This window comes from Equus asinus, chromosome 3 (assembly GCF_041296235.1).
Source record: "Equus asinus isolate D_3611 breed Donkey chromosome 3, EquAss-T2T_v2, whole genome shotgun sequence".
Lineage (NCBI taxonomy): Eukaryota > Metazoa > Chordata > Mammalia > Perissodactyla > Equidae > Equus > Equus asinus.
In genome coordinates this window covers 84,045,535-84,060,555 of record NC_091792.1, presented here as the reverse complement: position 1 = coordinate 84,060,555, position 15,021 = coordinate 84,045,535, and positions in this window count along the sequence as shown.

Sequence of the window (15,021 nt, the reverse complement as noted above, 5' to 3'; positions counted from 1 at the left end):
CATTAAGGCCGGATATTATAAACTAGAACTGTATTAACATTTTGGTCATTAAACCTGCTTAATTAAATTTAATTGTGTTTCCTACACATTACAGCAATTGCACACTAACCGCGTTGCCTTTCCTGTCCTAGAAAAGAAAGCTTCATTCCAGGATAAGTCAACAGTTTAGACTTTCAAATGTATCTCTGAGATGAATTAGATCATCCTCCATTACCAAGGAAAGAAATAAGGAAGATCAGTATGTCTGTTCGATAGTGCTGGACTAAAGGTTGCTACAAGATGTTAAGGAGTTTCCTATAGACCACTATTAATTAGTTATTACCACGTAAGTGCTGCTATCTCTCAGTCTTGTATTATTTTTCTATAAAGTAAATGATACCACTCAAGAATAGTCCAATTAAACCAATCAAACAAGAAATATACATTCAAAGATTAGGCAACAAAAATCTGAATTTACAAATTTAGGTAAGTGCTTTGCATTTTATTTTGGTCTGGGCCTGGTAGTTATAAGTGTGTTTAATATAGTGGACATCGTGTGTTGGAGAAAGGCAAAGATAATTCAGACACACAGTTCACTACAAAATGGGAACTGAAACATACAAATCAACTGCATTTTGTGATTTTATAGGAGGGAAAGAACTACTTTCTCTCTGAGGATTTAAGAAGACATCACTGAAAGGGTAAAATATTTGCTGGACTTTTGAGGATGGTTATGATTTGTTCAGGAAGAGAAAAGGATAGTTCAGATGGAAGGAACCCCATGAGCCATGACACAGAAATAAAAAGAAGAGTCTGACTGAATTTGATTGAAGTAAAGAATTCACGACAGAAAGTACTAAAAAATAATTTGTTTATTTTTTTTTGGTGAGGAAGATTGGCCCTGAGCTAACATCTGTGCCAATCTTCCTCTATTCTCTATGTGGGACGCTGCCATTGTATGGTTTAATGAGCAGTGTATAGGGCCGCACCCGGAATCCAAAGCTGCAAACCCTGGGCCGCTGGATCGGAGCGTGCGAACTTAACTGCTACACCACCAGGCTGGCCTCTAAAACGTAAATTTTTAAAGAAGCAGTTGTAGGGAAATCATTAAATGTCAGACAGAGGCTCAAACTGTTGTAGAGAATAAGGAACCCCTGGAGTTTGTGAGCAGTGGACAGAAGGGGCCACACTGAGCCAGAGTCTCTCACTTTGCATGTCATGTACTCCAACCTCTTTTCAAGACTGTGCTGGTCAGTCACATCTTCTTATGATCATGGTCAAAGCAAAACCACAGTGGGGGCTTGACTCAGCCTTCCAGCTGTCTTTAGTCTAGACGTAAATTTAGGACAAGGATACGCTTGAAGGGTAGCAGACCCTGGCAGCTGTATCCTTAACCCGGAATTCCCTGGTCTGTGTGGCAAAAGCGAAGTGCTAAATATGCAGTCAGGACCAAGGGGTTACATAGCTTATTTGAGGGCAGTGATTGGGGTGTAGCTATGTAACACTGTGTGCTTAGAGTAACTTTGAGTAATGACAATTCTTGGCTTTAGTATGAGGAGCTATTTTTTCAATGGGATATCAGCTGTCACTCTTGTTAGCTTAAAAAATATATGGTGATTTTATTATTGCTCTGAATCAGGCAGAAGCACAATTATATCAGTGTTTATTTCCTTACCATTCAGTTTGCCTTTATGTACTGGAAATATATCAGTTGTGTGCAGTATAAATAATGCTGTTTCTCCAACAGGACAGGTCATAAATGAAACGTACTGGCTATTCACAATGTGCACTGGTTGCTTACAGTTCCATTTGTGGAAAAATGTGTGCCTTCTGTCTGTGACAACTCCATTGATTTATTCATGAAGCACTTTTGTTTGAGTGTGAAAAGTTACAGGCACACCCACCAGCATCATAGGCTTTCCTTTGGTTGTATGTCAACCATTCAGTGTAAGATATAACTTGGCACAATGAGTCAGCCTGAAGGGAGCATAACTTACCAAATATGGAGAAAGATAAATCTGGCTCCTCAGGTATTACCATAGTGAGATTAATATGCAAAATTTCTTTAGCTCATTTGCATGTTTTATTACCAGCTTTTAGCTTACCTATATAATTCAAAATGGACACATCTTTAGGATTAATAAACTTAAAGTATTATTAATAAACTTAAAGTATCATAATTTTCTTTCTGGGACATTTCTAAAGAAAAAGATGTTGTGATCCTTCAAAAAGTGAATGATAACACCGTTGATTTTACAATAGGATTCCCAGAAATGTATTTAAAAACAATTTCCTTTCAGGTAGTAGACATCAGAAGTGGTGTGTGGAGTATGAGATGTAAAGTCTATTGGTTCAAGGTACCGTAATCTGCTTTGGTGTGTAGACCAGGGTTTCTCAACTTCAGCACTATTGACATTTGGGGTCAGAAAAGTCTTTGTTGTTGAGGGCTGTCCTGTGCATTGCAGAATGTTCAGCAGCATCTCTGACCTCTACCTACTAGATTCCAGTAGCCCCACTCAGGTTGTGAAAGCAAAACTATTTCCAGACAGTACCAAATGTCTCCTATTTGAGAACCAGAGTATATGCCAATGCGTTAGTTATCAACGGCTGTGTGTAACAAATTATCCTCAAAATTAGCTGCTTAAAAAAACACATTATTTCACAATTTCTGTGGCTCAAGAATCCAGGTATGGCATACCTTCGCATTTCTGGAGGGCTGAAAGGAAAGTAAGAAAAAAAAGACTAAAGTATATGTTACATATTTTTAAAATCTTAGAAATTAGAAAATGTAATGAAGAAATTTAGCCTTTATGTTTCAGCTTTTAAGTATCAGTGCGTAGTTCCTGCTTTGAAGGCAGTATTTTCCCATATAGATACTATCACTTTAATTAGACCGGGTGTTTTTATTGTTTCTCAAATGTTTCTATCCTGTCACCACTGTCTTCATGGGGGTCTGCAAACTCTGTTTCCCAAGGTAGTTTTCCAGTTGGCTAACCCTTTGAATATCATCAATAGGAGACACTACCGGGAGACAAGAGACAAATAAGGAAGAAAGGAACAAACGTAGTCGTCTCTCTCTCTCTCTTTCTTTCTCTCTAGCTCTATTTCTTCTCCTTCTGGCATTGCTTCTGGAGCATTAGCCACCAAAGGTGGGGGCCTGTCCTCTGCTCCAGGTTCTGGCACTAACAACACTACTTCCCTGTGTTCCCCAGCCTTCTCACAGTTTCTATATTCTGAGTTAACATGTATTCCAGTTTTCTGGTTTTTCCATTTTCAAAAACCCACACTACCAATTCTTTGTGTTAAATCTTTTCTATCTGAAATACCTAGAGCGGTTTCTGTTTTCCTGATTACGCTCTCTGTACAAACATAGGTTTAAATATTGTCCTTGGCCACTAACTAGATGGATAATCCTGGATATGTTATTTAAATATTCTGAGCTTCATGGTTATCTCTGATAAGAAGATGGAATGAATAATATCCACATTGCAGGTTTACTGGGAATTTTGATAAGATGGTAAATTTAATGCACATGGCACATAGTAGATATTCAAAAGCTGTTATTATTCGGAAGTGTCTTTATAATAGATGCTTCTATAGCACTTTCTTTTGTGTCTAATAGATTGATACTGCATATGATAAAGTTAACTGAATTAACACTTTGTGTGAAATGACGAAGAGTTAGCTCAGTTGATTAAACACTGGCTTAGAAATTATTACTCTCACTTTGAAATTTGATTTGATCGGTGCATTTCACCTTGACATATTATACATGTAAAGATCAGGTTGAATGATGCCAAGTCTATCCTGTGTCACATCTGTAGGCTGCGATCTCCCTTTGGAGATCTATATCAGGACGTGGTCTGGATATGAGCCGGAGTGAGCAGTCCTGGACAGCCCTTCCCAGTGTGTGGCATATGGAATAGATTTGTTTTTCAAAGAAAAAATATATAACAAATATATATACCAAAATACATGCACAGCCTATCTTTTTTTTTTAAACGTTTTTTGGTAATAACTATAGATTCACAGGAAGTTGTAAAAGTAATACAGAGAGGTCCTGTGTACCCTTCACCCTATTTTCCCTAACAGCTACATTTTATATAACTTTAGCACAATATCAAAATCAAGAAATTAAGATTGGTATAACGTATGCGTATAGTTTCACGACATTTTATTGCATGTGGAGATTCTGGTAGCAACCACCAAAATCAAGATACAGAAGTTTCATCACCACTGAGAAACCATATCTTCCTCTAAGTCCCTTCACCCTTTTCAGTTGATAATAGCATTGTCTTAAATATTTCCTGTACGTGGAGAACCACACCAAACAAATGTAATCATTTTCGCTTCAACCAAAAGACACAATTTAGAAACTCTTGAGGAGAAGGAACATTTCTTGTATTTGCCATTTTTTTTCTCTTTCAGCTGTTCTTTCTTCGTGCTCCAAGATTTGTTGGTATTTTTTTAATGGTACTCATTCTGTTTCAAGAATTTCTTTTAGCCGTTCTTTTAAGGCAGATGTGCTAGTGGCAAATTCTCATAGTTCTATTTCACTTGAAAATGTTTTATTTTCCCGTCATTCCTCAGCACTGTTTTGCTGGATATAGAAGTCTGGAGCATTCTAAATTTTTTTCTACTATATATAAGGTATCATTTCTTTTGTGCTTCTTTCAAGATTTTTTCTGTGTCTTTAGTTTTCATAAATTTATTATAATTTATTTTACATGACTTTCTTTGGGTTTATCCTGTTTGTGATTCGCTAGACTTCTTAAAGCTGTAGGTTTATCCTTTTTGCCAAATTTGGAAAATTTTCAGCCATTATTTCTTTGAATAATTTTTCAGCCACATTCGTTTTCTACTCCCTTTCTGGGACTCTAATGATATGAAAATCAGATGTTTTCTTATGGTCCCACATGTTCCAGAGGTGTTTATTTTGGTTTTCAGTTCGTTCTTTCTCCCTTGTTCATACTAAGTAATTGCTATCATTTTATCTTCAAGTTCACTGATTCATTTCTCTGCCTTTTACATTATGCTGTTGAGCTCATTCATTGAGGAATTTTTGTTACTTTTTTGTTGTTGTAACATTTCCATTTGTTTATTCCTTATATGTTTTATTTCTTTGTTTATACTTTCTATTTTTTTAATGTGTTTAAAGCAAGTTCATAATTGCTCTTTGGAGCCTATTTATGATGCCTGCTTTAAAATCTTCATCAGATGATTCCAGCATCTCTGTCTTCTCAGTGTTGACATTCAAGCTGATATTTTCCTGGTTCTTGGAATGACAAGTGAGTTTTGATTGTATTCTGGACATTTTTGGGATTATATTTTTAGACTCTGGATCTTATTTGAATCTCCTGCTTATCAGGTCTCCTCTGACACTGTGCCAACAGGGCAAGGGGGTATGGCCTGGCCTAGGAGAGGAAGTCTAGGTTCCCCATGGGGGCTACACTGACACCATGAGGGTGGGGGCTCATTACCCCCAGGCAGGTAGGAAAGTCTCAGCAGCCCTCTCAGTCGTCTCTGACCCCACCCTGGTTGGGGAGGGGGAGGAGGGAGAGCCGTGTGAGAGGCGGTCTCATTACAGATGGTGATGGCGCACATTTACAATCCCCACTCAGCTTCTGCTGACAGGGGTGAGTTGGGGCGTGGCTTTTATCCATGGTTTTGACTGGGATTGGAGAATTACTGCCAAAAAGTTTTCTTTTTTCATAGTTTGACCTTTGTCTGGTCTTTTGGCTAGAACAAGACAATTTTTCATTGTTTTTTATTTGTTTGCATTTTGATATGATCCTTTGGTGTTTCCAAGTTGCGGGCTTCTTCAGTTCCCAGTTCTAGATAAATGAGCTAAAAGAAAACCCTGAGGACTCTCACCAAGTCTTCTTCAGGCCCCTAGGTTTCTAGTTGGTCTGCCTTCTTCTCTCTATCTTTCAAAGTTCTCTTATGTCTTTTATACATAACCTCCAGAGTTCTTAGTTGTTCTTATCAAGAACAATAAGAAAAAGTGAATCTATTCCATTTTGGTCCAGTATAGGAAGTCCCTAGTGATTTTGGTTGCTTTTAAAGGTATAATCTATTTCTAATAAATACTTCATTTATCAAAAATTTTAAAGGTATTATTTCAATATAAAAAAGTAGTGAGTATTGGAATTTCAATAATAAAATTTAGTTGTGATGTAAGTAAAGAATAAAAAGTAAGCATTGCAGGACAAATCCAGCATTTAAGGCTTCCAGTTTCTGCTCAGGAATAATGACCTCGCTTCTCCTATCCCCAATGGCAATGTCAGAGCCCAGGGTTTCTGACAGCTTCTTATCAACTTTGTCACCTTTATCAGGCATTGGTATGATGAAATAGTATCCAGGAGCTTTCTTTTCCAGTCCCTGAGGTACAGAGTTAGCTCTAGATTACTTGTACATTATAGCTGATAGTAAATGCATGCTGTGAATGCTGTTCTATCAAATGAGTTACAAAAGTGTACATTTGAAAACTCATTGTGTTGGAGATATGACTCCAAACACTAAATGTACACACATTCTTGTAACTCACATGTTCTTACACACATACATGCAAACTTACAAACATTTTGTAAGGACTTTGTTCTGATTAATATATCTTTGCTGCATAGATTTTACTGTTGTTCCTTATACTCACGATTCAAAGATAATTGACAGGTCATAGTCAAGCAATACGGTGTAACGTACAATATACAAGAGTTAAAGTTTACTTGTTCATTCCTATTCATTTATTCAGTAAATATTTATTAAGCAGTAACTAAATGTGAGACACTGAGGATATAATGTTAATAAAGCATTTTATCTTCCTTCCAGGCATCAGGAGTGTGAACTTCATTTGGAGAGACAAAGAAATACTTATGAAAGCATGTCAAAGGGTATATCCAGGAAAAAAAGTTACAAGAACAGCATTTCCAGCAATCTATAATCTCATTTTGACATTTCCTCAAGCCGTTTCCTAGAATCATTTATTCCTTCATTACGCCTGGCTTATTCTCTCTCTAAAACTTCTATTCACATGCCAAATGTCAAGTATAAAGGTAAGTTTTCAAAGAAAATAAACTCTTAGAAAAGTAATTGATTAAGAACTTTTGCCCACAGAATTCTGATTGTTGGGTTTTATACTTCAAAAATATCCATTTAAAACTATCTTTGAAAAAGACTTAAATTTCCCATTAAATAGTCCATTTCCCAGACTAATTGAAGAGGTCAAGCTTAGTTCACAATCTATTAGCAAATTAAATGATGTAATGTGCTGATAATCTTTGATCCATCCTAGACAGAACCAGAAGTCATGGTAGACATGGTTCCTGGCCTTGGGAAAACTCTGGACATTGGCATGTGACAGCACATACTCACCAGGCCTTCACGCTGCCACCACTGTGATCCACTATGGAACAGGGCGGGTTGAATACCACCAGCAATTCCGCTTCATAGTTGTATGACTTTGAGCAAGGTGCTTAGCCTCCCTAAGCTGTTTCTCTGACAGCTCCAAATGCAATTGTGGTGAATATTAAATGCTATGGAATAGAGACCGTCGCCTGTGTCCCTCCCACTGATATTATTGCCATCCAGATCTCTTCCAGACCCCAAGTGAGAACTCAGAGAGAGGACATGCTCAGGAAGGGGTGGGGATAATAGCCAGAGGACAGGGTGTTCTGTCATCTCAGATCACACATGAGGATGAAAGTAGAAGAAGAGGATCGTATTTTAGTGAATACTGGAGTCATGTGATCCAGTTTGCATGAATAAGCAGAGGATGGCATGGGGTTCAAGTCTAGACAATAAACCAGACCCAGCCTCCTGGTAATGTTGTTAATGTGAAGTCTAAGGAGGGAATTAAGAGTATGGCCTTAAAAGAAAGATATGTACAACTTTATTAGGTAAACCTAGACCACAATTGGGCTCAAGAAGATTGTTATCCTAGGCTTACTCTAAAGTTTATTTAAACCGTAATCTATGCCTCTAGGTACTATTAAAGGAATATATTCATTATTTACTATTCTTTCTCTTTCCAGTGCAAGACAAGGTTTGTGATACAGGTAAAACTGAAATATATGTGAAACCAATGTACCAATGGCCTAGATTAGTTTTACTACTATATTCTTGTAAACATTTACTTTGGTGCTAAAATTTATTTCACAGGGGTATTCTAGACACAATTGAGATGAAATTTGTTAAAAGCTTTCAATATGTTGAAGAAGTTCATAACATACAGTAGATACATGGCAATACAAAAGAAGAAATTTTTTACCAATTTTGTTTTACAATGTCTCAATTTCTGATAATTAGTAGGACAAGAGTGAGTCAAAAAAAAGCTTTTTAAATGTCCTAACATGTGGCATAGTTTTCTAATACCTGATATAGATCTCTTTAGATTTGGATGTCTAGTGTGTGTAGCAGTATTTGGAAATCCAAGACAAACACAAAGGCCAGGGGCTGGCCCAGTGGTGTAGTGGTTAGGTTCCTGCTCTCTGCTTTGGTGGCCTCAGTTCACAGGTTCAGATCCCGGGCACAGATCTACACACTGCTCATTAAGCCATGCTGTGGCAGGCATCCCACATATAAAATAGAGGAAGGCGGGCATAGATGTTAGCTCAGGGCCAGTTTTCCTCAGCAAAGAGAGGAGGATTGGTGGCAGATGTTAGCTCAGGGCTAATCTTCCTCACCAAAAATAAACCACACAAAGGTCAGAGTAGTGTTACAAATCTCAGCATCTTTAAATGATGAGACATGAGCCAGTGGATTAGAGAGGGCGGACGTCATTATACTGTGATCAAATGCCTCAAGGTCGATTTAAATGACCAATCATGTTGTGTTCAAATGGGTCAGGCAGATTTAAGTGGTATGAATGAGGCAAATTCAGCATTACGTTTAAAATCACTCTGATGCATTGTTCCTGACCCCCTTCAGTCTGTCCTTTCTCTGTTTAGTTGCTGTGGGACATACTTTAGATCATAAAGTCCTTTTCACTTTTCCCAAGGCTCACGTTTCTGCAGATGCTTTTCAATAAATTCAGTGTATTGCTTGAGAAAGCTAAATTTGCCATATTAACCTTGCTCCATATTTAAATACTTACACAAATAAAGTTATGAAAATGATTCATTACATCATTTTGGCATTTTCAACCGAGCTCAGGAAACTAGGGATAGACAGTTCTGCAATGTTGAAGAGCAATTAGGATCATTTTAACTGGAAGGAAATCACAGTTAGAGTATCCTATTTCTCTAAAGTGGTTCCCCATTAAAGGGAGGGGGAAAAAAAACCTGACATCGCCTAGTAAAAGTCATTAAAGAAATATAATACCACTGCAAATAGAAAAGATCCTGCCAGAAAGAAAGTAGTGTGACAAATGGTATTGCAACTGAAGTTAGCAGTGAAGACCCACAGCATTCTGAACAGTAAACCAAATTGTCTGAAATATTGGAATGTAGAGCCTTTTATCAAATATATTCTAGCTCCTTTAATACCCACAATTGGTCACTGTGAACAACCAAGCCAACATTGGAGGCATTGATGGAAAAAGCATTTTTAAAATCATTTATATTATAGATATCAAGTATTACCACATAATTTAGAAACTGTGTATTTCCTTGAACTTAATGAAGCTCATTAATTCTTCCCAACACAGTAAGTAGTTGCTAGCTAACGCGACAGTAAAAGTTCCCTTTCCAAGCCACTAGCTGAGCTATTGTATTGGCGAGTATATTTTATGAATTGGTTCAGCGCAAGACCTCTAGGTCTCAGTACGTAGGTACAGTAGAAAGTGTTGCTGCCCTATGAGTCAGTCTTGCTCTAGTTAAATATATACCCAGGGAAAGAAAACCATGCAGCATCTCAGAATCTGGGCGTAAAATCAATTTATGTTGAGAACCAAAATGTCTCCTTTATAAATATTTATAGGAAAGGATTTCAGATTATATGTTCGGCATTGAATGGTGCATATTATTCTTATTAATGTTTCATAAACATTTGTACAAAAAACAATATGCTTTACTTTGCTTCTAAGTATTAAGTAGAATTATTGCAGCATTTGCTTCCAATGGTTGAGTGCACAAGCTGGTCATGCCTTGTCGTAAATTTCGTGATGCATTAAGATGTCATTAAATGTACCTTCTGTGGTTGTCTCCTAATTTACATACCTTGTAAATCATCAGGTAAAAATCAAGTCAACTAGGGGATAATCTCCTATGCTCTTCCCTTCTGCCACAAACTGAGTGCAATGCATATCATTCTCCATTCCAGGCTCCTACCACCTCACGTGCCTCATCTCTGAGACTATGTCTCCAGACATTTGGAAATGTAGTTAATGCACACAATTATCAATGGTTTTTAAATGATTCCTGTAATCATATACAAACAAACTTGGAAAATAGGCTAGGAGATTATGGATGAAGTTAGCAAACCGGTTCAATTTGTCATCTCTGCTGTAAAGAGAGAGGGCCTTTGGGAGTCAGCAAGTAGAGAGAGTTGTAAGAAACCTGGATGATTAACATTGTCTCTTTTCTCTCAGTTCTGTTTTTAATGCCCTCACCATATGGTTCCTAGAACCATGAGTCTCAGCATTATAAAGGGCTTACAGCTCACCGGGTACAACTGCCACCCACTCTAATGGGCAGGATTCCCCTACGTTAGTGTCCATCTGTTGTCTGAACACTTTGAGCAATGGGGAACCCAAAATTTCGTAAGCAAGTCTGTTCAATTTGTCATTTAGATTGACTTGCTTTTCCATTCTAGAAGGAAAAAATTCATTAGCTTTCAATTTCTTGACTGCTCTTGTTTCGCAATCATAAAAGTGGCAATTTTTTCTTCAGTCTCAATAGCCAGAGAGGAATCTTCTCATGTTGAGAGCTACTGCTTTATTAAGGGACCATGCCACTGCAATAGCATTCCTCTGATTTCTGTTTCTTAAGGCATTTAGTTCAGAAACTGCTATGAAAACCAGCATAGTTTCAGACCAGCTGACTAAGTCAAAATTGTAACGATACTGGAAAATTGAGTGGAAAGAGCAAATTTTCATTTTTGCGAAACTGGACCTTGAACATTAATAATAATTTTTCTATTGCAGAGAAAGGTAAGATATCCTAGGAATTTTAATGGTGACCCCTGTGTTTTTTACTGAAGTTTGGATGAGATTAATATCCCACAGAAATCTAACATAAAAATTTGTTTTGAGAGTAGTGTCATTGAAAATGGATAAATGCACATGGTTTTTATATGGAAGACCCAGAAATAAAGGAGAATGATGGATATATTAGCATTCTCCAGAGAAATAGGATAGGATATAGAGGATATACATGGCTATATATAAGGTGAGATTTATTACAGGAATTGGCTCACACAGTTATGGAGGCCGAGAAGTTAACAATCTGCTAGAGAACCAGGAAGGCCGGTGGTATAATTCAGCCCAAGGTTGAAGGCCTGAGAAGTGCTGGTGGGTGGTGGGCGGATGGGGAAGAGGGGCGCTGATTTCGAGTTCTGGAATCCGAAGCCTGAGAAAGAGGGCAGGAGAAGATGTAAGTGCCAGCTCAAGAACAGAGAGAGAATTCACCCTTCCTCCTCCTTTTTGTTCCATTCGAGCCTTCAAGGGATTGGATGATACTGGCCCATGTTGGCTAAGGCGGGTCTTCTTTTCTCAGTCTACTGAATCAAATGCTAATCTCTTTTGGAAATGCCCTCAACAGGCACACCAAGAAATAATTTTTATCAGCTATCTGGTGATCCGTTAGCCCAGTCACGTTGGCACATAAAATTAACCATCACAGTGGGGAATGACAAAGGATGCATGAAATCATTACTGTGCAATACTTGAATCCAAGATGAACCATAATTTTTCCAGATTATATCAGGTTTTTTTCACTTTGAATTTGTTTCTTCCAAACAAAAGTTGTCTACAAATAAAACAACCTTTTATTTCAGGGTCAAATTTTCCCCTTATGTTATGTGATTTACAGGCTGCAACCACCGCTAACACTGAAGAGGTCACTTGCCATAGGCCTAATGCTAGAAGACGAACCTCTGGAGTTTTGGCTTAGAGAGGAAGACACAGGTACTTGTCATTTTTGCTCAAAGTACATACATCAATCTTTGCAACAGTGCGTCCTTGAACTGCTGTTGAGAGAAATGGTGAGAAATGGGAATTCCCTGCAGTATTGAATCCTGTTAAAGCACCAAGAGTTTCTTTTAGCTTTTGTCCCCCAGAAAAACACTAGTGTCCTGAGGAATCTAGGAGGGGAGGATGAAAAATACGGAGGTGGAGAGGACAGCGGTAGGAGAGCAGAGACAGTCTTTCCCTTTTAAAAATGTATTAAAATATTGTACAATGCTCCAATACACCGTTTTGCAACGTGTTTTCCCTTTGAGGCACTGGAGGCAATGCCGAGAACCAGGTCTCGGGAGAAAAGAGCAGGCGGCAGAAACGAAGCCAACTGTATGAGCTCTCTGACATTTTTCTCCTCTTCCATCTGTGAGGTTTCGATAGCCACACCGGGTCTAGGAAACTAATTTTAAATGTCCCTCTCATCAGAACACAATCATTTTTTCTATCAAATATAAAAGCAGATCCATTCTCAATAAGTGTATATACAAGATTAAGCCTGTGTTAAGTCAGCTTTTCAGAGGGAGTTATGATCTTGTTAATGTCAAGGAAAACAAGCGTACGCTTCCCACATGTTATGATTTAGAAAGTAAAATTCCCTTGTCTCTTAATCAGTGATAATTATTTAGAAGTCTCTGAAATGAGTTTACATACATTGTACAAGGCTGGAAAGCTAGTATGAAAAAATTTCACACAAAGAAAAGTTTTTCCCTTATTTTGAAGTCATATAAGTTTATACGTGGAAGATTTCACAGGACAAATAATAAAAACACTTGCAGATTATACTAGGCCTCTGATTTAACCCTAGCTTTACATAAATTTAAAGATAGAAGACATCTTTGAAATCACTCATCTTCTCCCTTGTCATCAAAAAAGAAAATCAAGGCTTAATTATGTCTGTCTTACCCAAGGGCAACTGGACACTTGGTAGAAGAAATGAAACTATACAGCTTCCAACTCCCAAATTCCACTCATTGTTTTTCCTTTACACAATATATTGAAAAGTGAGCAGCTTTGCATTTTTTTAATAACTTTAACCATGTGGAATCCTGGGTACCAGATATTATAATATTTCAACATAATAATGATATATGTCATGTTTTGCTTTCTATATACTATACTATACACTCTACTAAGCAATTTGTATCCATTTATTCTGATTTATTCAAGAAAAGTTTGACTGAATACAATTTAAACCCTTCACACAAGCTCAGAGAATGACTCATGAGTTTAAAGTTTTGAAGGAAATTTTCCAGAGTCTTAACTTTGGGATATCTGATAGTTAGAACATTGTAAGCTCCTGGTTCCATTTCTGCATTCTCCATTTCTCTTTCTCTTTTCATATAAAATCAATTTTACCCCGTGCTACCCATCTTTCTCTGCAAAATTCTTAGTCTCTGCTTTCCAAGAATTTGACAGGCCAAGAGACTTTGAGCAGCCACAGATCTGTCAACCTGCTGATGGCTTCAAAGACCAAATCCAAATTCCTGAGCTTCTCTCTTTCTCTCAGTTTTTAATTGATAAGTAAGAGATCTGCTCATCTTCCTCCCTTTCATTAAATTTGCATTAAATCCTACACAGTTCAATTGCTACAATTCTTCTAAACACACACACACACACTCTGCCTAACAAAATAGTCAGCCCCCTAGGTCAGGTATCATGTTTTATGCTTCTTTTATGTCTTCCAGAATCCTGGGCACACAGTTGGTGATGAATAAACAACACTCTGATTGGTCAAACTGTCCATGGTTGGCTTGAATTTTCATGCAATCTAAGACCATGTCCCTGAATTACTCCCTCAATGGTTTACTGTGTTTGATAGTTCGGTTTCTGAAGTAATGCAGAAGTATGTGACAAATTCCATTGTCTTTGCAGTTTAATATTCAAAGGGAAATTATTTGAAAAGCAGTTTGAAACAATGTTAAGAATCAATCCCTTTGCATCCAGACAGTATTATATAATGAAAAACAAACAAATAAATCATAGACCAATAGTCTAGATTCACTTCTCCCTCTGCTGGTACAACCATGGGGAAATTACTGAAACTCTCTGGTCTCAGTTTCCTCCTCCAGCACCCAAGTTGTAAAATGATGGAGATGGGAGGAGGTTTAGGTAGGCAAGAGACTTCCAACTGTGTCCTGTCCATTCTGAGCGTCCTGTGGAACTCAGAGCTTTCTGGGAGAACCCTGTGAGCTGCTCAGAGGAAAGTGGAGAAAATTGAGCAGGGTGGGCATTGTTATTCCCTTCAAACTTTAACCAAAGGAGCTCCAAGTTTCTTGGCTATTATCAGTTTTAGATACTGGAATTCTGTGATACGCTCTTCTTTGAAAAGTTATGTTGCCATTCTTTTTTAAACCACAGAACTAAATGATATTTCAACTCTCAAATTGTATGATATTGCGAGATGGTTATATATGGTCTCTCAGGGGTTAAAAGAATGGTCTGCTTCTCTTTACCTCTCACCTTCTCCAGCTGCTACGTGGAGTCCCACAGCCCACCTGGCTGCCAGGAGAAAGCCCACATCTTAAAGTCCTGACAGGTAACCCAGCAAAGACCCAGTGTTCAGCCTTGGCGAGGAAAGAGCAACCTGATGGCTCACCACTCACAGCTTTCTGGTATCTCTGCCACCAAATGCAACTAACATCAGATGCCACCTTCTCTGGCTTCATTTCTTTTATGGGCCAAAAACCCAGAAGCTGGAGAAAGAATAAAGAGAAAAGGCACAAATATTTATCAAAGGTCAAAATTACAGATTTGCGAATTACTTCTTACAGGGACAAATGTGACTCTAGGTTTTTAAAAACCTGGTTTTTTATGATTCGTTCTTTTCCTTGTCTGGAGGAAAGGTGGGGGGAGGTGAGACTGAGTATAGTAGTGGAAATTAGTAAATTATTAGCACTCTATCTTTAATTGAGCATCAATGAGGCATTTTT